Source organism: Protopterus annectens, chromosome 2.part2, assembly GCF_019279795.1.
Source record: "Protopterus annectens isolate FY-2018-M chromosome 2.part2, PAN1.0, whole genome shotgun sequence".
Lineage (NCBI taxonomy): Eukaryota > Metazoa > Chordata > Ceratodontiformes > Protopteridae > Protopterus > Protopterus annectens.
In genome coordinates, this window is record NC_056730.1 from 360,847,750 (window position 1) to 360,872,931 (window position 25,182).

A 25,182-nucleotide genomic window follows, 5' to 3' on the forward strand; every position below is an offset into this window, starting at 1 on the left:
TCTATCTAGCTGATAAGCAAGTACAGAGTGTTCACAATAGAAAAAATGGGAAGTTAGATCGAGATTATAAGCTTCAGAAAGCTTATATATGGCCACAAGAGAAGAAGTATACATATTCAGATAGACGATTTAGTGAGAGAGAAATGAGAGAAGAATACAAGGAGAATTTTCAAGGAGGCAGATTTCATCCCAATTTCAAGAAGAATTATCACTTTCACAACCAGCCCAACAGGAAATATTAGAGGGACCTATTGTCATTGAGGCCCATAGCCATGTGGAGGAATCATTTAGTGATGGGGAGAATATTATGGTTGATACTATACCATCACCTAATGTATTGAATTCTTCCACGAAGTGTATGGATATTATGAGCTCATACAATGGTCTCAATGTTTATAATTATTCTGATTTTATTATAAAAGAAGAATTTTATCATTTATTATCTAAGGGTATGAAGTTTATACCTAACAGTCGTTTCCACCTAGTGGATACTATTAAAGAAATTAAAATGTTTTGTAGAAGACTAAACCTTGCTATACAGTTTAATGGAGTTGAAGATGACAGAGATTATGTAAATAGGGAACTAAAGAAAAAAAGCAGTTATATACCTATCAGTAATCCTATTGTCAACAATTATGAAAAATTGGTTTGTAAAGATATCTATTGGCATTATAAAAATTCTATTAGGAAGAAACAACAATTTTATACCCCAGAGGACAATTTAAGTATAGCTGAAAGGAAATGTTTGTATGATTTGATGAATAATCATGATATTAGAATAATGAAACCCGACAAGGGGGGAGGGGTGGTTATATTCCCCGTCCATGAATACAAAGCAGCCATTCACAACATTCTATATGAATCTGGGAATTATGAGGTGATATCTATGAACCAAGTACACAATGGTTATAGAAGAATTGATCTTACTATAGAAGATTATCTTTTGGATAATAGACTAACTAAGGATGTCTATGATTTTATTCGTACTGAATTTCCCATTATGGCCCACATTGTGGGAATTCCCAAAATTCATAAATCGATAGTTAATCCTCCATTTAGACCCATCATTTCTGGGTCTAAATCAAAAACTTTCAACATTGGTTATACTATTGATAAATGGACTAAACACACATATAAGAATGTTCCACATCTCATTGTTGATTCATGGGATTTTTTGGGGAAATTATCACCTACTTTATGGAATGAGGAGTATATATTTGTAAAAAATTGGTGTATGTGACCTATATTCTAGTATCCCGAAAGAGGAAGGATTGGATTATTTTTGTAATAGCCTCAGGAGCTTTTCAAGTTTAAGCTGGGATAGAATAGTTCTAATTACAGATATGATGTCATTAGTTCTGGATCATAATTACATTTCATTTGAAGGTGAAGTCTTCAGACAAAACAAAGGGGTTGCAATGGGTGCGTCATGCGCACCCATTTTTGCTAATCTAGTCATGTTGGACTGGGAGACTAAGTATGTCTTTAATAGTGAATATTATTCCAATATTGTATTTTATGGCAGATTTTTAGATGACATTTTTTATTTTATGGAAAGGTAGAAAGGAAAATATATACAAATTTGTTGAATATATAAATGCTACTACAGATTTTTTAAAATTTACTTCCAACATAAGTGATCAAGGAATATCTTATTTGGATACATACATATATAAGACTGCAGATGGTTTGGGATCTAAGGTATATAGGAAGAGTACTTTTTCCAATGATTATGTCTATTACACCAGTAATCACCCACGTCATATATTCAAGAACGTAGTAAAGGGACAGTGCATTAGGGGAGCTAGAATGTCATCTACCAAAATTGAAATGGAAAAAGAAATGAAGTATATTTATCAGTTATTCTTGGACAGAGGCTATCCCAAAAGCATTTTAGATGACACCATCAATTATGTCATCTCCCAATGGGATGTCAAATATATCCCATTATTGGGTAAACAGGGATATATTCATAAGGATAAATCTTCCAGTAATTTCATGGTAGGCAGAGTTTGTGTATTAACATATTCCCCTTATGTAAACTGTATTAAGGATATTATAACTAGACATTGGGATATAGTGACAGCCACTGATTCAATTAGAGAGAAAGTTAGTCAATATCCGATGATAGTATATAAGACTGCACCCAACTTAAAGAAGTTATTAGAGAAAGCAGGAAATCAGGAATTTATTAAGAAAGATAAATGGACTTCTACCAAGAGATGTGGGAGATGCAGACAATGTAAATATATTAACAATTCATCCTTTGTAGTTTTGGAAGATGTGAATCATACAAAAATTAGAAGTAGGGGTGGTAACTGCAATATTAAACAGGTTGTTTACCTTGCGAAATGTAAAGAATGCCCTGCGTTTTATATAGGGAAACCAGAGAGACAATTGAGGAAGCGTATATATGAACATTACTATAAGATAAAAATCAAAGACCTCAATAATGCCCTATATAGTCATATTAGTGAAGCAGGTGAACAACATACATTTATGTTTACTATCATTGACAAGGAAGTTTTGAATCCATTGGGGGGGTGATTGGAAAACCAGACTGGCTTGCAGGGAGAGTAAGTGGCAAATGTTAGTAGATGCCACTAGAACCCCAGGACTTAATGATTTTATAAGCATCAAACCTTTCCTCAATATGTGACATTTTTATAATATATATATTTTTTAAGATTTTTAATATATTTAATATTCATTATTATCAACTAATTTAGTATGCATATTTATTTATTTATTATATGCATCAAAGATATTTATCATATCATATATACTTATGTTTCCAGATTCCAAGTAGATTATATTTTAAATAGATCATATTCAATTAGGGTTACACTATTGTTAACATATATATTTATATATTTTTGTATTACATCTGATATATATTTATATTTGCACTAGTATGTTTTTAGATATTTATAAATGTGATATTTATAACTGAGTTTTTTATATGGAGTGTACTGATTCAAATTATGCTCATGATCTATCAATTTATGAAAAGATCGTTTTTATTTTTATTTTTAAGAAACTGTTACAGTGTAACATTTTTTGTGAAGAGTGATGTACCTTTAAGATTTCAAAAAGCTTTTTGGCGCCAAAATCTGTTTAAATTACATAGATTGTGATGTTTTTAGGTGTTCTGATGAAGTCTGCAATTGGCAGATGAAAGCACTTAACTTTTTTGGAATTCATTCGTAGTGGATGTTTGTTTATTGTGGCGTCCTGACGTTGTGTGTACAATAAACGGTTCAGTTGTGGAAGCTGCATTAACCTTCATTGCCTTTATCAGACCAGTGTCGAAATTTGGTGTGTTGTCAAGCTAATGGGTCAGTAGTGTCACCACCTTTATGCAAGGAGATGACAATGGCAGTTTTCCATTCTGCTGGAATGAAGCCTGTAATTAGGCTGTGGTTGAATAGGGTGCTCAATGGCGAAGCTAGTTCTTCCTGGAGATGGTGCAGAATACAGCCTGAGATACTATCAGGTCCCATGGAAGCTGTGTTCTTTTCCTTGGTTAGGGCCTTTAACACTTGATCTACAGAGATGTGAGGTGCGGGAGAAGTATCAGGGATGTTGAGTGGGCCTTTGGGGGGATGGGGGAATAGGGGGGTGAAGTTTGGCTGAACCTATCAGCTAGCTGGCTGGCTAAGTCAACAGGATCAGTGTAAGTGGTACTGTGAAGTATTAATTTGTAACAAACCTGGGCTTTGCCATGAAGGTTCCTGATGCAACTGAAGAAGGCTTTGTGGTTTCCCTTTGCTTCGGAGGCTAGTTTCAATTCATAATTGGCTTTGGAGGTTTTCACTAGTTATCTAATTTGCTTGTTGAGGCTGAGGAGGGAGTTTTCCAATTTGGAATTTGTCCTTTTTACCCTTGGACAATAGTTTCTTCCTTTTGTTATAAAGCCTGTTGATAGAGGGTGTCCACCAGACAGGTTTGTGTTTCCTTGAGGAGCAGGTTTTAATTCTGTTGGGTATGGCTAAGTCCATGCAGTTGTACAGGTGCTTGTATACTGCATTGGTGTACTGTTCAGCATAGTTGTCTGCAACCTCTGAGGAGGGCGGTAGTGTGAAGCTACTGATACCCTCCCTTAGGAAGTTGAAGTTAGCTTTTGAGAAGTTTTTTAGCCTGTTTATGACTGGGGGAGGTTGGGTGGGATTAAAAACTTCAAATGAGACAGACCAATGATCTGATCTCACCAGGGAAGAACATACTATGAGACTGGTGCAGTGGTCTCCCATGTTGGTGAGAACCAAGTCCAGAATGTTATCTCACCCTTCTGGGGGATGAGACTATTTGGTCTAGTCAGTTAGAACTGATGAAGTCAAGGAATGTTTGGGTGAGTGCATTAGTGGAAGAATAGTTCACCCAGTCTATGGTGGGGTGTTGAAGTCACCAAGGATCAGGGTGTAAGGGGTTCCCTGATGGAGTGAAGTAGGTACCGGTAGGAAGAGTGGGTGTCCTAAGTCAATATCTTAATATGTATATATTGCATTTGCAAGATGTGCCTGCATATGAGAGTATGAGCTAGAAGATTTATCCTGAACCTGTAACTAATTTGAAGATTCCAGACTACTAAATGTGTGAGATTAGGTTACATTATACATGAGATCTTTGAGTTAATTGCCCCTCTGATGCTCAAATATCTATGCTTTACTGTTTACATAAAAGTCACAAAGACTGGGTGGTGCAGTGGTGCAGCGGTTAACATTGTCGCCTCAGAGCAAGAGGTTTTCCAGTTCAGTTTCTCAAATGGAGTGCCTTCTATGTGGAGTATACATGTCCTCCCTGTCTTTGCATGGGTTTCCTCCTGGTGCTCCAGTTTCCACCCACATTTCAAAGACATGTATCTGGAGCATTTCTCCCCAGGCCTCTGCTAAAAATAGGCTCTGTACTACTTGGACTTTCCTGGTCAACAAATGTTAAATAAATTAAATAATTATAATCTACTAGGCTGGACTGATGTTTCTGGCTTATACCCCGTGTTGTAGCTTTGCCTCCATAGAGTAAATATTTGACTGAGTTATTACTTAAATTGGATAACATCTTCACTTTTGGATATGAAAAGTTTATATACCAGTGTTACTCATGAACATAGTTTGTAGGCCTTACTGTATTTCCTGTTTGATTGCCATACATCTGTTTATATAACTGAATTGTTAGATTTTTGTTTATATACAATGGTGGCATCTTTTGTCCATCCTATGCCAGACTTATGATTGGTTTATTTGAGATTCAATAAATTTATAGCTGTACATTTTATTCTGATTATGTTACTGCTTCTTTACCTTGATGATCTAATTTTTATGCAAGGGAAATATGGATGTGGTATCCCCTTTTTAGACATCAACAATAATAGATGTCGGTTATTTTTTATGAGTTGTGTAAACAGGAATACCATAAAATGTTTTGGATGTTTCTTTTTAACTTTGAAGACAAAGTACATTCTATATTGTTTTAGGAAACTCAGAAGAGGGGTTGGATTATTTTGATGCTACTAAACATTATCCTACCTATTTGGTTTCATTGCTACCATATGTGAAATCCTTCTCCAGACAGGACCCCCACAGTCCTGCTGAGGCATTAAATATATCTCTGTAACTCAGGAGATGTAATCAGAGCAGTGTTACCCCAGCTTCAAAAGCTTAACAGATGAGTGAATGTACTGATAGTTTTATTTGCTTATAGTACTTTATAATTTTGGTCATCATTTTGCAACTAGTTTTACAGTGCAACTTTGGTCATCATCTGTGTATTTTGTACTGCGTTTTATTGTATGGATGGTGATGACATCTTTGTTCTTGATCTTGTCTATATTTTTCCTCACTGAAACATAAATCCCACTGTGCATTGCTTCCTTCCTCTGTTGTATTGCCAACTACCCAATTGATTTGTTGCACTAGGCCTTAAAAAAAACAAAAAGAAAAAATTCACCTAGGCCATAGACTCATAGATTAGTACTAAGCTAACTGCCCTTGCGAGCCATTTTAAGCTTAGCCAATTATCCCAGAGACTCAACAAACTCACCCTTGTGTTAAAAGGCAAACACCTTAACCATTAGGCCACCCTCTCAACCCATGATGTGTAATTATGACAAAGATTATCAGAATTTTTAAAATATGTTCTTAAGCTGTGGCAGTGCACTTGCTGCTATTTCATAGCAAAATTGTCACTTATTTTTAAGACTGGATTGCATGTGACTGGGAAAACTCACCATTTGCAAATGTAAGTGTATAAATATGACAGCAGGAATATAGCCTGGGTAGTGGGAACGGGCAACTAGGAATTTCAATGCGTTGCCATTGTTTATTTCTAATAACCTAACTTGGTAAGGAATAGATTATTGGACTAAAGTCTGATTTTTGCTTTTTAAAACTCACTGGTGATTCTGAGTAACTTGATGCTTTATTATTAATAATGGTGCGATATTATTAAAAGGAAGTTATATTGCAAAGTGTACTGCGTCCACAAAATTGTGTGTGAGTTAAGAATACTTTGACGGTACATTGAGTTTTTTTGAAGTTTAATTCCAAGCCTTTTGATCATCCTCTTAGATGAGGAAGACTTTATATTTTATATTTATAAAGCTTGCTATCAGCTGTTGTAGTACCCTTGTGTTTTTCATGAAGTGCCCAAGCTTTTAGTAGACATTGAGGCTGCAGGATAATATAAGCTAATTGTTGTCCTACTGCATTTGGTTAGCAAGGCATTAGCCCAAATTCTCATGTGCCCTGCTTAACATAGTTTAGAAGCAGATGTAATATTCAAATATATAGATTATCATGAAATTCTTGATCTGTGTAATTGCCAAAATGTGATTTTATATGCACTCATGCAGTCATTAATTTGTTTATTTTAATATTATTTTTTCTGAAATTAAATTTGTGGTGTTTTAGTCTATACATTTCTTTGCAAGTATAGTAATTTAATTAGGGTTTTTATGAACAATTAAAGATGTTTGAGTATTAGTTTAATTTCCATTCTTTTAGTAAACTGCCAGTGTTTAAAAACTATTAAGTACAGCTTATCTGAGCTCTTGGTGGATGTCTAATAGGGAGGGTCACTGGCGAAACTAGATGGTGGTTAGGAGGGTGGCCTAATGGTTAAGGTGTTTGCCTTACAAACACAAGGTGCAGGGTTTGAGTCTCACAAGGGATAATTGGTTAGGCTTAAAATGGCTCGCAAGGGCAATTAGCTTAGTACTAACTTATGGACCTTATAACTGCAAGACTAAATAGTACCCTGGTAAACAAACTAAATAAAAAAATATATACTGAGAAAGCATTATGTAAATTGATGACACTAACAACCTTAGGTACTTTGTTGTGGGCTATTCCATTGTTGCTGTACAGTGATTATATATTAAATATTGCAGTTAGTGGAATGCCAAACTGTGTAATGTATTTGGTTTTGCTTATTTAATGGCATTTTCAGTACCTGTTAGACTAACACGGATTTATACACTTTAGATCCTCATCATCCATACTTGTAGTGGTAGGTGTGTGTGTGTGTGTGTGTGTGTGTGTGTGTGTGTGTGTGTGTGTGTGTGTGTGTGTGTGTGTGTGTGTGTGTGCACGTGCGCATGTGCCAGAGGATGGGGTGCTGCTGAGCTTAGCCTCTGTTCTTGAATTGCATAATACACATTTCACAGAAATTTATGTCTCTTTAGACAGTACTGTCAGACAGGTAACAATGGATGACAGTTAAGCTTGCATAGCTCACAGGATAGCTCTTTCAGACAAGTTTTTTAAAGTTGTCAATGCATTTTACTGAATGGAAACCATGATTTATATTACAAGTATGGGCATTGCTGAAGTGGAAGTGGAGCCTGAAGAAGGCACTGCTCCTCAGATTGAACTGTTGCATACTGGTACTCCTGACACTGGTACTACATTGGACATAGTTACCGCACTAGAGTGGGAATAGAAGGATGATGATGATGGTGATAGCATTGCCACTGTGAAATTTGATGTAGAAGATGTTGGAACAAATAAAACAAAATACTGAGATATGTACAAGTGAAATACAGATGAAAAACGTTCCTGACTCCTCTGATATAAGCCAGAGTAGAGACTGTATCATTACACAGACAAAACATATTTCATTCCCTGCAAACAAATTAGGACAAATGTGGAGGGCATTTAATTCCAAATGGTACAGCAATTTTCCATGGACTGACTATTCTTAGTCTAAGGATGCAGTTTATTGCTTTCAATGCCTACATTTTCCTCAGGCAAGAAATATCAGTGTATTTGTCAACCATGATTTCCAGAACTGGAAAAAAGCAGGATTACTAACTGTGCACAATAGGTTTAAAATCTGTTAAGTATGTTATACAGCAAGGTGGAATTTCAAGGTACAGACAAGAAAAGGATGGACCCCACACACGATGCTCAGTGGAGATGATTGTAAACTTGTAAAAGAAAATTGTCACTATGTAAAAATGATATGTAATATGTTTAAGTTAATTGTAATACAGTGCTTTGCACAAAGAGGAAACAGAGAAGATGACCAGAATCTGAACCAAGGCAGTTTTATGGAAATTCTCCATCTTGTTGAAAACATGATTATATTGTTAAAAGAAAAAAGTCAGGTGTACGAAACCCTGAATATGCATACCACAACATTCAGGATAAGCTCCTTAATATCATTGTCATATTAGTAAGACAACAAATTACTGAAGATATTTTAGCAGTTGGTGCATTTTCAGTGCAAGTAGATGAGTCAAAGGATGTTTCAGAAATGGAACTGCTGCCTCTTGTTATGCATTACATATATAACTGTGATATCCAAGAAAACCTCCTAGGTTTTCAACAAGCATGAGGCCTGACTACAGCATCTCTGATGGATATAATAATGTAAGTGCAGGGCAGTGCTATGATGGTGCCAGTATTATGAATGGAAATAATGCTGTAGTTCCAACAAAGCTATGTCAGAAAGTTCCAAAAGCCATTTATGTACATTACTGCAGTCATAGATTGAACCCTGTCATCATGGACAGTGTCAGAAATATTCAAATGGCTAATGCAAAAAGAAGTTATGCCTGGAGAAGTACCAGTAGAACTGAAGTTTTTCTCTGACACCAGATGGATCTGTCAGTTTGCAGCATGTCATAGTTGCACCAGCTATTCAGGAGACCCTCCAGCACTGTGAAGATGATAGCACTAGTTCTTCTCGTAAACTTCAAGCTAAGGTACTTTTAAATGCACTGGATTGCACATTTGTCATTAATCATATCATGTTTGAGACGATCCTTAAAAAAACAGTACTGCTGCTAAAGCATTGCAGGCTTTAGATCTCCAGCTCTCATGTCCTGTTCAGCTTGTAAGAAGTTTAAAAGAAGAGTTATGGGAAGCAAGGAATCACAGTAAGTCTGAATGTGGCATGTGGTCTGCATTGTTTATAGAAGCAGAAAAGGTAGTTGACCATAACAATTTGCCTCAACCCCTTCAGTGACCTCATGTAAGAAGAACAGCAGCATCACATCACAATGATTACAGCAGGGCAGTGTTCAGGTGTGCAAACAAAAGATGGTTTTCAAAAGCACTGTTTTGGCCTACTCTTAACAAAATCTTTGCTGAGCTAAACCGATGGCTTGACAATGACAACTGTATAATATTAAAATCTGTTGAAGTACTAATGCCAAAAAGGGATACTTTCTTACAAGGTAACATAATTCTTCCACTGGCATTCCAATATGACTAAAATGCAAGGTATCTGTTAGCAGAGTTACATGCTATAAAGAGACTTCTGGAAGGAAATCAGAAGGAGGACAGCTATAATATGCATGCCCTCTTAAATTACTTGACTCCGTACAAATATGCTTCTTAGAATTGCATAAGCTACTTGTCATTGTACTCAGTCTTCCTGTAACTTCTGCTGGATGTGAGTGTTCTTTCAGGAAGTCAAAAATAATTAAAACATTCATTTGTCTCCGTCCCCTTCAATAAACACATCACACCAAACGATGTTTGATGACCTTTATTGAACTTCCATAAATATTTATTGACCAACATTATTTATTAATCACAGCATAAACATTCGTACAACTGTTAAGTAGGGAAGCGTGACCTCACTCACCCTGACCAATCACAGCATAAGTTTCCATATAACTGTTAACTACGGCAGCATAACCTCACTCACCCTGACCAATCACAGCATAAGTTTCCATATAACTGTTAACTACGGCAGCATGACGTCACTCAACCTGACCACATAAGCAGCATCAAGCAGCATCCTATCTCTCACTTTCATTTTCCACTTATTGAATTAAACATACAACCAAATAAGCAGAGTCCATACCACTGCTGACTTACTTTTACTTATCAAGCAGCTTCCAATCGCTCACTTTCCTTTCCTAACACATTGAGATGAACATCCAACACCAGAGGGGGAACAGAAGAGGGATAATCCTGTCCCTCTTCTCCGTCTACCCTAAGTTATAAAATAACCACACAATCCCCAATGTTCCAAAAAAAAAAAAAAAAACAGGGAGGGAGGGCAGTTAGCAAGTTCACAACAAAGTGTGATTCCTTACCCAGTTACGTTTGCATAAAATCCATTAAGCCCCCACCTCATTTCCTCACAATCATCCTACATTCCCATTTAACCATTTCATCCCTCCAACTAGCTTTCTTCCCCTACCATCTTAATTCCCATTACTATTTCTAACTCACCCCCACCCAAAAATGTCCCTGGACAAATTTGTTTGTTACCAAATTTCATTTGTCCCAGTCCCCTTCAATAAACACATCACACCAAATGACATTTGACGACCGTTATTGAACTTCCATAAACATTTATAGACCAACATTATTTATTAATCACAGCATAAACATCCATATAACTGTTAAGTAGGAAAGCGTGACCTCACTCACCCTGGCCAATCACAGCATAAACATCCATATAACTGTTAACTATGGCAGCATGACCTCGCTCACCCCGACCACATAAGCAGCATCCTTATATCAAGCAGTGTCCCATCTCTCAGTTTCTTTTCCCATCACATTGAAATGAACATCAAACACCAGAGGGGGAACATAAGCTGGTTATGCCTGCCCCTTACCTCTGCCCACCAAACTGTTTCCCCCGTTCATACCAAAACTTCCAAAACAAAGCGAACCATACATTGAAAAGGTTCAAGTCAAACATCATTCAGTGTACCCTATTCTCTCTGAACTAAACTGGATCCCTGTCATCAACCTCCTGAAGCCCTATCATAAATACCCAAATTAGCTGGTTGACTAAACAGCTGAAATTAAACAACTAATCCCTCCCCAATGGCAAAGTAATGCCCCTACCCTGGTATATTCACAGGTTATTATCTGCCAAATGCACCACCAAAACAATAGAAGGCCCAATTCCATCCGATACAAGCAAGTTCAATTGCTTGCCATCTTGCCTGACTGCAGTGTCCTTTTGTCAGTCAAAAGTGATAATGACAAAAATAAGATTTCCTTGTCTAAAAGACCAATTTAACTCATTACAGCCGAGTGACGTCTCCAGGCATTTCTGCAGTTACCTCCTACTGTGCTTCAAGGTATCAAATATTGCCTGTTCATATTTGCATTGATATTTCCAAAACCATGCTACATACAAGGTATCAGAATATTTTATCTTGAAGCATGCATGATGGCAAACACAATTGTATTGATATATGACCTCTATCAATTAGTATTTAGTAGAACTGTAAGGTGATAACTTCATTTTTTCAAGGCTGAAGCCTCACCCACTGGCAGTTACAGGTGCTCACTTAAAAGAACTCTACTGGAGGGAATGAGTTAATGGTATTCCAGCCACCGAACCCACTATCTATTATAAGAAGAGAAAAAAACTCTGATAGCCAACATAGCATTGGCCGCCCAATGAGCCAATTCCTTAAGTCATTGCAGCTAAGTGCACCTCCAGGCATTTCTGCAGTTACATCCTTCTCCACCTCTAGGTGTCATATAGTGTTCATATTTGCATCAATAATTCCAAAACCATGCTACATACAAGATATCAGAATAATTTATCTTGAAGCATACCTGATGCCAAACACAAACATATTAATATTTGAACTTTGTCAATCAGTATTTGTTAAAATTGTAAGATAACCTAATTTCTTTAAAGGCTCAAGCCACACCCACTAGGAGTTAAGGTACACACTCAAAACAGCTGTACTGGAGGGAATGTGTTAATGATTTCAATACATCCATAAAGCAAATACCCTCCCAGATTGTAACCCAATGAACCTCTGTTTACCAAAGCCAACCCTCACAACAAAAATATCTTGTCAATAGCTATAGTCTATCCATCTTCACTCTATCAAATATACCTCAACCCTTCAAACTTATGAATCACCGTCCAGGATTTAGTAAAGTTACATACCCTGTCACCTGTTCAACTATACTAATCAGAGTTAAACCCACCTTGACCAACTGAACTGCCTTACCTTGTTCCCAAGCCTAACACAATTTAACAAAATCTTGCAATGCCCTTCCATCCTGAACCACAACTAATCATTCCAAGCCCACCTGACAAACATCATCCAAAGCACCAGGACTCATACCCCTGGCCTATTGCCCCAAAGAAAATGAATCATTCTCTCCATAACTTCTCCTAATAAACCTTCAACACCTGAAACAAACTCCAAACAGTAACATACATCTTTCCTCCAAACGACCTTCCTTCCTGCAGAGAAAAAAAAAAATCATATGCAAAATTCAAGAGCCCAAAAAGCTCCATGACATCCCTAATCCGCCCTTACCGCAAAATTCACCCCTCTATTTTTTTCTTATTTTATTTTTTTTTTATTATTTTCCTTTCACATCTGGTAAATCACACAAACCCACTAGCAACCCCAGTACCTTCAAATGTCTGCTTACACAATGGAACCCATGTCTTCACACATCCTCAACACACACTCATACCTTGCAATGCTCTGTCAAACCCTTCTGCCTGCCCACTACTGCAAAATACAATGGAGAACAGTGCTATGCTTTCAAAGCAGCACAGACCCCCAAGTAACCCGTCTGCATCCACACTGACTCTGATGTGCCTTAATGAGCACCTAATAAACTAGGATTAATTCAGCCTCATCGTGCACCACTCCAGTGGCTGTAACATCTACCCCAGCAAAATCCATCACCTTCTGAGCCCACTACCTTCAGGTCACTGCCAGATGCCTACTCCACACTTCCCCATCTGCAAAACACGTTGTGCACCACTCCAGCAGCAATCTCTGCACTGCCTTATCTGTGACCTCATTGCGATCTGCAAAAGAAAAGGAAACTGTAAATCCTCTACGCACAGTAAAGAAAAAACTTCTTAATGATATTAGATACTACCAAGGGCCTACCTTGTTCCTCAACTGCACCATCACTCAGTCTCTCGCATCCCCTATTCCCAGTAACACAACACTGCCTTATTCCTCGGCAAACATTTTCTCAGCCAGCACAGGAACATACTGCAGCAAAAATAATATTATAACACAACAGCAGTAACTGAAACTATGCATTTAAAGTACACCTATTTCCATATAAAATCAAATATAACACTATATGGGCCAAACTACCTTATTTTGTAGAAACAGTCTTAGGAGCATTTCTGAAGGCAAGCACTATAAGAATATCTCAGCAAAATCACACTTACATAAATTAATGCTTAAACAAAACTACATATTTATCTGTTAGACAGTGAGGTCTTGGCAGCTTAAAACCAGAGTAAAATGCATCCATAACATACCCATACTTCTTAAGTTTACCTAATTTCGAGGAACATTCCTTACTTTGAAAGAAGTTGTCACCCAACACATTTTAACTATCCTATGAACATCTTAGTTAAAGTTGGTAGTAAGCCATTAGTAAGCTTCCCACATTTTGCCCATTTATTCCACGTTATGAGAGGCAGTGTTCCTCATTTTGGAGATGGAAGGTTGAGAGCTAGAAACATACCCCTAGAGCATTTTGGTTACTCAAGCTGCGATGAAATGCAGAGCTTCTCAAATCTATCACATTTTATGACTACAATGGTAACAATAATCGGGGAAGCAAAAAAAAAAATGAAACCATTCTATAGCTTATGACGGCATCAATGTTAAAGGGAAGGCTTTAACAAACATAACCCTCCATAACATTACCAAGTTTGCAACAAGTTTCAAATGGAAATTGTGCATGTAGTAGTGGCACTCGACACCACAGAAAAGCCACCATCTTCACTCACCCGGTCGTTCTCACCAGATACAAACACACCCAGACCTCTCACTACTGCATCCATTTACTTACCACTCCAACTGGCAGAAAAGGCACCATGTTTAGCCTTATCTGCATCAAAAACACTGACCGCAAACTTCTTGGGGAACAAATCAACACAAGGTGATGCAAATAACCTCCAATTGTGACCATAACTGAATTAATCCAAGCACGCTAGTAAAGACAATGAAAGAATGATATTCACAAAAACTCTGACCCCACGCACACTGAAACTGCCTGCCCAACCCATTCTTGATGCAAGCATTCTGCCAACATTAAGCAGTGTTAATGAGTCCCTATCTATGCCCTCCTGCTAAACACTTGCTTTTCCCTCAGCCTCATAGAGAACTTGATAAAAAAAATACCAATTCAGCTCCTTCAGACATAACAGGCTCTGCCACCCCTATTCACAGATGGAATCCAACCCTTTACCTTGTGTCCATGAGGCAAACACATTATCACTATGCCAACCCCTAAACATCTGCCTTGAGATACCTGTCAGGTCTGGGTACTCAATCAGGAACCCTCCAAGGCTTGATGAAGAATGGACCTAAAATATGAATTAAAATCTGACCATTCTGCTACATCTAAGTAGTAGCAAGGTCCGATCACTGCAACAGCAGAAGTGTGTGCGAGCCATATGTCTGAAACCATACCTCTCAATCTCTTACAGTAAGAAATCCAGACAAAGCCACCCAAAAGTGGGACAAAGGCCCAAAATAGGGAAAACTCCCAAATATTGCTCTTACAAACCTACAAGCTGATAGAATAACAGATTTTGCCCCAGCATGAATTTCCCAAGGTCATGAAGTCTGAAACTCTAATCTCCCATCATCAGTCTGGGCATTCTGCAAAATCTGTTGAGCTGAGAGGTATTCTCTCAGCCTTTTAGAGCAATAATTCTGGACAAATTCATAAACAATGGAGGGACAAAATAAGGAAAGGCCAAAAATGAGATAAAAAATCTGGATATCCTGCGAAGAAGATGGGGAAAAAAAAACAGCTCCTTAGCAAGTGGGCCTTTAGGCTTCTTCAGTAACTGCCAATCTGTACCGTTAAGAGATATGATGTGAGCCCCTTCCCAGGAAACACACCAATTGTCAGCACAGGCATGCTTAGCGTGCTACTGACTCCAAGCCCCACCATGCATGCCTGGAACACACCACTACCTCAAGGACCTTGCTGCCCACAAAAAGGTATTTGCGGCTCACTCCACTACACCTGACTACTGAAACAACACATAATAAATCCCCAAAGAAGAAACAAACCACCATACCACAGACAAATCCCATAGCTCACTGCAACCGTTAAATCCGATTTCCCAAAACAGGGGCACTTTCAAATACCACTCCCACAAACCTCCTCGACAAAAGAAAGAACAGGTTTTGCCCCAGCCTGAATCCTCTCAGGGAACAAAGTCTGAAACTCAAATGCCTTTCACCATCCTCAGACCTCAACCTTTAATGATTCCACCAACAAATTTCCAAAAAAAACAAAAAAAAATACAAATTCGACAAGAACCAGACCATACCTCTCAACCTATCAGTGCCAGAATGAGGACAGCCTCCTGTAACTACAAGTATATGAACCACAGCCAAAAAACACGGCCATGCTCCACTGACAATTAGCACCAATTCACCCATCTGTTAAATAAATAAAAATCATACAGCAGACCTTCAAACCATCTTCTATGCTTGGGAGAGTAGAAAGTGCTGCTCTCTAGAAAGTGACTACTATTACATTTATTCCCTTACCCAATCTCCCACTGAACACTCGAACACCATAATAGCTGCCATATTTGGGTCCAACAGTACATTCTTAAATGTATCTCCTTGCAGTGAAATACTCTGTCTACTTCCATGTTAAACTAATAAAAAAGAATGCAATTATACACATCTCATGCTATCTGTACAGCACGCGTTCTTACAGCGCAAGAGTCATGGCAGTCGTTACTCTACCTCACTTGGAGCCTGCGAAAAGCCCTCAACCATTGTGGCTGAGGGAAATACATCAAAAATGGCCACGGTAGCCTACAATCACCACCACCAATGAAACCCAAACCCCGGTCAAGTATAGCTCTTGATAACTTCTCCAATTGTTCCTGTCGTGGAAAAATGAGCACAGCATCAACATATGCAAAAAAAAAAAAAAAATCATTCCTCCAGTTTGAGCTTAGCTCTCCAATACATACAACCACTCGTATAAACACTCAGACTATCTATGACAGCAACCATTTCCCTGAAGCAGTCTGGACTCTGAATGCATTTTACTTCACACTATTTCTTTGACAATCTTATGAACAGAATCCTAATCCACAGTGAATGAACGGTCCACAAATCCAAAAGTTGAATCATCTGTAGTATATCAGTATGGAAGCAGAGCTCCTCACCAAGAAATGACCTAAACCACCCACCAACGATAACAGCTAGTCTTAATGACATGCAAGTCCTTTACTGGACCTACAGCCTCAGAAAACTGTCAAATGTGGCATATGTATATAAAACAGAACCTAGACAAAACAACAGCATCCCATTCCCTACCCCTGGGATCATCTATCTCTGACCGAGGGGAGAAAAATAAATAAATATATATATATATATATATATATATATATATATATATATATATATATCTGCGGTGGTGAAGCGGTTGCATTGTTGCCTCACACCAAGAGGTTCTCCCGTTCGATTCTCGGCTGGAGTACGGGGAGTCCCTTCTGTGTGGAGTCTGCATGTCCTCCCCGCAGTCAAGTGGCGTTCCAAAAGACATGTGTGAATGGGCGTGCCTTCATTGAAGGTTGGACATTGAGCTGGCAACTCGGCACCGTAAAAATCTACTGCCAGTCATTAGCGGACCTGAGTTCTGCTGTGCTGACCCCTAACCGGGAAAAGCTGAAAGACAAACAACAACATATATTATATATATATATATATATATATATATATATATATATATATATATATATATATGTGTGTGGGTCTGTATCACAACATCGAATTAACATAAGTTTGAACATTGTAATATCAAACCGAAAAGTCTGAAACCCAATAATAACGAAAGCACACAACAGCAATTTTTTTTTCCCAGGGAAAAAATTGCTGTTCCGTGACAAAAAAAAAAAAAATTAAACCTTAAACGTAAACTAAAGTGGGGGGCTTCACACCCTACACCCTCCAACGTGGGGGGCTGTGCCCCCCACACCCCCACTACTTAAATATACAAATTCTGAGATCGCACCGCAGTGGAGGAAATAGCAAAGCCCTGAAAATGGTCCACTGATTTTTTTTTTCCCTGGGAAATAATTGGTGTGCCGTGGCTTCACTATTTTTGGATTTCGGACTTTTGGATTTGATATTACAACGTTCAAACTTATACAAGTTCGATGTTGTAATATATACCCTATATATATGTATATATATATATATATTAACCCTTTTATCCCCCCAACTAGCTTTCTTCCCCCACCCACTTAATTCCCATTACTATTTCTACCTCACCCCCCCCCCCCACACCTGAAGATGTCGGTGGACAAATTGGTTTGTTACCAAACCTCATTTGCATCAAAATGACAAATGAAAGACTAAGCACCTTAGCCACTCTTTCCATAAATAACAAAAGGGCACAGGACTTAGACACGGACAAAGTTGTAGGCATAAATGTGAAAGTTAATAGTAATCAAAGAATTGTCTTAATATAATTGTAATGACATCTTAGTAAATTTGGAAAATGTTGTGAAAATGCATTTCTGATATTTCCTGAAAGAAAACATAGCATGGCTTGCCAGTACAAGTGATTTTTTTGTTCTTTCTTACACAATCAAGAAAGTTGGTAAAACAAGAATTTTGATCTTTCTGAACAATGCAGACAAAGTTGGAGTTAACTCTTTATAGTGCAAGCAGCAAGCATAATGGTGGCAGATAAACTCATTGGCATTATTGATTTCTGCACATGGCATGCTTCAGAATGCAGACAAGCTCAGGTTGTTGTAAATGTGCCCACCTCCCTTTGATCTTTTCCCCAGCCTGTTCCTTTCCTCTAGTCACACTTAAATCCTTATAGTTACACCCACTTTCTCTCCTTCATTTTTCCATAGTTAATACTAAACAGCTTCCTTCTGTTTTTCTTCCATACCTCTCAACTTTACCCCCTTCCCTTTATATTTATTTATTTAACATTTGTTAACCAGGAAAGTCTGACTTAGGACGAAGCCAATTTTCAGCGGAGACCCTGGGATAAACACTCTAGACACATATCTTTGTAATGTGGGAGGAAACTCACACAAATGTAGGGAGGACATGCAGACTCCACACAGAAGGCACTCCAGCTGAGAATCAAACCAGAGAACCTCTTACTGTGATGCAACAACACTACCTCTGCACCACTGCGCCATCCATTATTATATCACGCCTATCACCAGATTCTTCCCATGCTCATATTTCAGCAATTCTCCCTTGCACAAGTTGAAAACCCTCTAGATGCCCATTCTCAAATGCTCTACAGATATCCTTGATTCTCTGCATTCCCGTCTTCTCTTCTGCACCCGCATCCAGTACTTACTCTTGCAACACCATCCTATATTATGCTAAAGTTATTTTCGCTTCACTCAGTTTGCCACATATTACGCTATTCTTCACATCTCAAGCTCAATTGACTCTGTGATCTCAGTAACATATCCATTCCCCATTTGTTTTTTCCCTTTCTCATCATAGTACCCTCTCAAATCTTATTAAACTATTCCTTCTACTGTCTGTGTCACATTTGTAGTAATGCAGTATTTGATAAAATCTGGTTGTCTCTAGCTTCATCCTATTCTCTCCTTTACAACACTGCCTCGCTAATCCTTGACATTTTCTTCTCTTGATGCAGACTGTCACATATCCTCTGCATTAAGTCATCATTCAACAAGCGAACCCAGTTAATCTCTATAAGCAAAAACCAGGACAGCACCATCCTCTGTAAAATAACTGCCTTCCTGCTCATCACATTTCCTCTGAATGACCATGTAGCCAGTTCTTACCAGTTCATCTTGTCTTTCTCAAACTTGGTTACAATTTGATATCAAAATATTTTGTCCCGTCCTTTACAAGATGACCCTACATCATAAATAGGGTATGTGCCAGAAAATGTTATTTAAGAAAAAGATAAAATAAAAATAATGAAATTTTCTGTGGAAGGGGGTAAAAGCATAATTTTGTATTATGTGGAGAGCAAGCCAGCTCTGGAGTTGTACAAGTTTATTATGTGGGTTTTATTTAAATATGCTTTGTATCCTACCCCAAAAGGGCATTATCACTGACATCACTCTGTAATATTCCAAACCAACCATCTCTTCAAACCAATTACATTACTCCAAAATTCTTAATCTCATATCCATATTCTCAGGCACTGCTATCCAGTCATCTGAAAAAAATCTTTAATACCCGATCTGTCTTACATCACTTCCTCCTTCCAACACTCTTGCCACCCTCTTAATCTACACTACCATAACAAAAAATAAATAAAGTGAACCTGATAAGTATGTTTTTATCCAGTAGCAACACTTCTCTTGACTTTACGTCATTCAATCTTCTGAAGTATATAGTACCTTCACTTCTTCTCTTAACCTTTTACCAAATTTAATATCCTCTGTAATCCTACATATGAAACTTCATTCCACAGTATACCATCATTTTTTTAATATCAAAAGCACTATCTCACATTCTATTATACCGCTGTTACAGCTTTTTCATATTATTCATTACCATCCTCCTTAGGATTGCTGACAGCAGCTACTTCCCGAATCCCACCTGTCTGTTCCATGCCAGTCTACCTACCACTTTGCCTGTTCTTCTCACTAAAGCATTATGAAAAATCTTGGCATCAAAACTAAACAATGAATTTTGTCTATGACACCTAGTATCAGATCTTCATTTTTATTTTTGCCAGCAAAAACTGAAATTTCTCTGTCCGTGGCTTCTTGTAATCTTTCCCTCTCCAAAGTTTTATTGAATGCTTCCTTCAGTTGCTCTACATTTTCCTTTTCACTTTGTAAAAATCTTTAGTAAGAAATATCTCCCACCTCCCTCCTTTCAGGTACACAATGGCCATAGATATTTTTTCTAGTGTATTCATATCCTAACTTCTTTCTCTCCTCTGTAATATCTTTCTCCATCATCCTGTTTTAGTCCTCATAGCAATCTATAAATCTGTCTACCATACCTCTCAACTGTACATATTTTTGCAGAATGTCCAGATTTTGTCGCATATGTTTGGTCTGTTTGTCATAAAATTGTGTTTTTCTAGCAAATTAATGGCAAATCATTAAAGATTCACGTTAGAAAATAATGACAGACATTTGAGTTTCAGACTTCATACCCTTAAGAAAATTCCTGCTAATGCAAAACCTGTTATTCTATCAACTTTCTAAGTTTGTAAGAGCAATATTTAAAAAGTGTTCCTATATTTGGGTCTTTGTCCCACTTTTACATATGGCTTTGCCCAGATTTCTTGCTCTAAGAGGTTGAGAGGTATGCTGTCCACCACATCTTCGTTCTTGGTAGCCCTCCTTCATCCTAACTAAATCTACATATGCGGCATCCATTGATGCTGCTACCGTCTCCATACTCTCACTTTGTCCACAACATGCTCCTTCTCTGCTTTACCTTTTTCTTCACCTCTCACCATATTTCAAACTGCAGTATCATAACCTTCTCTACCTTTCTCCTTTATGCTCTGTTCCTCCCCTGATTCTTTGCTTTTTCCCTTTCTTCATTTCCCTCACAAGTCTTCCGTAGCTGTTTTCAGTGTCTGTCTTCCATTATCCAACATATTCCATTATCCTATCCCTCAGTACTGCCATTAGTCCATCCCTGTTTAACCTCCACTTGTTAACTTTATCCACTGCCTCCTCTCTTCTTGATAATATTTTTCTCAACTACTTCTTCCTTATTCTTTCATTCTAAGTGAGAAAGAAGTCTTGCAAACTTTTAAAGCCAAGCCCAGAGGTAATGGCTTATGGTCACGTGTCTGATGTTAAAGTTATGTGGGCTATGTACCACCCAGCTAGTTAGGCCACTGAAGTCATATAAAAAGCATAAAGAAGTGGGATAATTCATAACCATATTCCTGATAACATTCCTAATAACTGTGGTGCCCAAGAGGGGAAAGATGTACCTAACTCTGTTAACTACAGGCTGAAATCTCTCCTGCTAGTAGAAGTGAAGTTCGGGGGTAGGGTATTAGCATCAGGCGCTAATGTAACTGACCAGAACTGATCAGAACACCATTGATCAAGCGTTGGCTGAAGGTAGAGCATGCCTGAGTGTCAATAACCCTGCTTTAGTTATCCTAGATGGTGGATATGCCAACACAGGGAACTTGGTAACTTTTCAAGTAGACCTCTAGACAAAATTGGATTGACTGTAATGAGACTAATTGAGGAATGTACTAACTGATTATATGGCCAACCCTGGATTTTGTGTGGATTGTTCAACCTCCCTGCAGCTTCTTCGTGACACAGATACAGGCGCATGAGAAAATGCTGCAATAGTTTCTTCAGCAAACTAGTGCAGAAGAGATGTTGCTAGTATTAGTTCAGCAGCACCACATGTAGTAACAGGAATAGGAGTGCAAAGAGTTGGAAACTAGGATTCCATTGGTTGCAGGTGTCACTTTAATTTTGTCAAACCAGCCAAACATAAAACTCAGCACCTAAGGAGAGATTTTAAATCAAACGCATAAACTCTGGCCTCATGGCAAGCATGAGCTAAATGGCTAAAGGTTTGAAAAAAGGAATAGCTTCTGCCATTTTCCTGATTGGAGGGTAACTTCATGTAATGGTGTATTACATTAGAATTGGTGGAATACATGGAGGCTATGGATCTGAAATGTTTCTAACTGGAGTCATTTATGTCTTCACATGTTGGGGGGCTCTGAGCCCTCCTTTATGGGGAAGGCTAACAGACGGAGTTGATATTCATTCTAAAACTGGTGTATCATGTATAACCATAATGGCAGCTTCTATCTTAAAAGGTACAGCTTGATCTTTATAGTGCATATGTTTTTTGCAAGGGTAAGAAATGATCCTCACAATTAGTGAGGCTGAAAATCAGGATACTTGGGAGTGACTCAGTGGCAGCTTTAGGCTTGTACTTTAAAGCACTTCTGCCCCACCTAAAGCAACAAGTATATACTAAATTGTACAGCAAATGCTCTGCAGAGGATAGGAAAGGCAATGCAGCACCAAATCCACTGAATCATCTGATATGCATGAAGATGGTGCCCTGAGCAAGATGGAGCAAGTTGAGCATTAGACATCCAGCAGGAACTGAACAGGTTAAATGTCTTAACTATTTGCTGCGTTACAGCAATATACAGCTCAGTGTGCAGAAGTGTTGGAGTTTCCCATAATTATGACATGCATTCATTAATTGATATACATTAGTATTTTCCTTGTTCCTGACACTGCAGGAGATACGACTGGGCAGCCCAAGATTAGGTGCATAAGGGTAAGGTGCACATATAAAGTCGTATTTTAGGTTAAAGGAGAAGAAGCCAAAGTGCATGTGCAGGCTACGGACTTGTTAACTGGGTAGCTCCACTAGGCACAAACCCCTTTTCAGGGGCATTGTCTAGTTATCAATTTGCTCAGAGTCACACAGTAGGCAAATAGAGGCTGGCAGAATCAAGCTGTGGATTACAGGATGAAGTTCATTAACAGCCCATAACCTTAATCATTGGTGTTAAACAAGCAGACATTTTAAGTGCAGGTCTGAGGATAATTTGTGATCAACAAGCATAAAAAAAGGGAGTGGGAAGGGCTCTAGTCATTCGCCAGGCTGCACTCCTACAAACGCCTATTGCATGCTAGCTATAGCAAAGGTAGAAAGGGGTTTAATGTAAATGATGTGAAAGGACTGTGGAACTGAGAGGTGGATTCCAAAAATAGATTATGGAACTACTCACTGATAAGAGAGTATTGGCCATGAAAAAGGGATGATTAGAGGATCTGTTGGAAAGGGAATGGTGGATGAGGTCCATTACCTTTCAACTGTCCAGATTTTTGCGGAACATCCAGAGTTTTAACTCACATTTTTGTCTGTTCCTCATAAAAATTGTGGTGTTCTGGCAAATATTTTAGGATTGAAGTCACTAATTAATGATAGACAGTTGGCTCTCCTTTTATCCTGAAATATCCCGTTCAATGTTTATACCAATAGACAACTGATGCTAAATGCACATCAGCATTACCTAATGTATACAATTTACATATTTAGTATAGAATGCATCATTTTCCACACAATGCTTAGCACACATCAGCATTATCTTATGTATACAGTTCACAGATTCATTACAAAAAACATGGTTTTAGCATGGTATTACATATACTGCTTGGCATGCGTAAATAGTCAAAAACCTTTTTTTCAGAGACAGTTCAGAAATATGTTTTAACAGATGCAGCACAGCATATGAAAGTATTAACATGTTCAATATAAAATTAAAAAAAAGCATTTTAATACCTTCAAGTATAAAGTCAGTTCAGTGATGTACTTCTCTCTTTTCAGCAGTGTTGTTGCATTTTTTGGTTTATCCGGTCCGCTAATGTTTGGTAGTGGATTTTTACGAGCCGAGTTACCAGCCCTGATGCACAACCTTTAATGAAGACACTCCCATTCACGCATGCCTGGACACAGAAGACGCTCTAGCTGAGAATGGAACGCGACAACGTCTTTCTGTGAGGCGACAATGCTACCGCAGCAGCACTTCTGCGGGTGATTTGGTTATTTTTACTTTAGCTCTAACATCCCATTGTATGGCTGAGTCTTCTTCACTGCATGCTTCAGGCAGGGTAAGAAATACATGAGTGTTTTTACAAATGCATGCTCCAGTTGTGTTACTCCAAGCTGCTAGATCAAGTATACATCATGTTCCTACCCTGCCCTCCGCATTGACACACATGGGATGTGCAGGAACATTTTAATGTGAATGTTCAAAATGTCTAAATACCAAATACAAAGTATTAAAAAATTATTTTGAACATTCCTGATACTGAAAACCTAAACAAACATCAGTAGCACAAAAGATCCCAAAAGGAAAATAGCTTCATTTTGCTATCTTTACAGAGGAACCCTTCTATAATACCAAGCCCTAATTTTCTGAATTGGGATAATGTTAAGAAGGGGAGTTTTCTAAGGTTAGGTATGGGCTAGAGTTAAGATCAGGGCCAGGGTCATTGTTAGGCTTAGCAGGTATTACTAAGGTGGACTTTGCTCCCCACACCACCTTCTGTAACACTAGTACTGCACAAGATAGCTCATATACATGCTATATAAAAACTCACACACAAACACACACAACAAAAATCTATCCCCTTACCTAGCTATAACTCTAACTCATACATACACACACTCCCATTCCTACTACAATGCCAGTTTCCTCTTTCAACAAAACAGACAGTTGGCAACACACATATTTGACAATTCAAGTGTTTAGCAAAATGTCCTGCCCTGTAACTCTTTAAACACATATCCACATTTGAGAAGTTGCAGGGGGCCCATATATTTATTTATTTATTTATTTTACATTTGTTGACCAGGATAGTCCAACTGGATTCATGTCCATTTTCAGCGGAGGCCCAGGGAGAAAAGCTCCAAGATAATGAGTTAAGATTACAGATACAATATATACAGTGGTTACATACTTAACAACTTATACAAATTCCAAGGTTAGAGATAATCCCGGGTGTAAATCCGGATTAAGTAACACAACTAAGCTAAATTATAGTTATTAACTCAGAGTAGAGGAGAGTTAGTCTGGTTTGATACATTGACATAGCCAGTTTAGTGTTAAATATTGTTTGAGTCTTATCTTAAATTGACTCAGGGTGGTAAGTAAAGTAATATCAGCTGGGAGTGAGTTCCAGGATCTACCTGCAGAGCTGACAAAGAGAGAGTCATCAGAT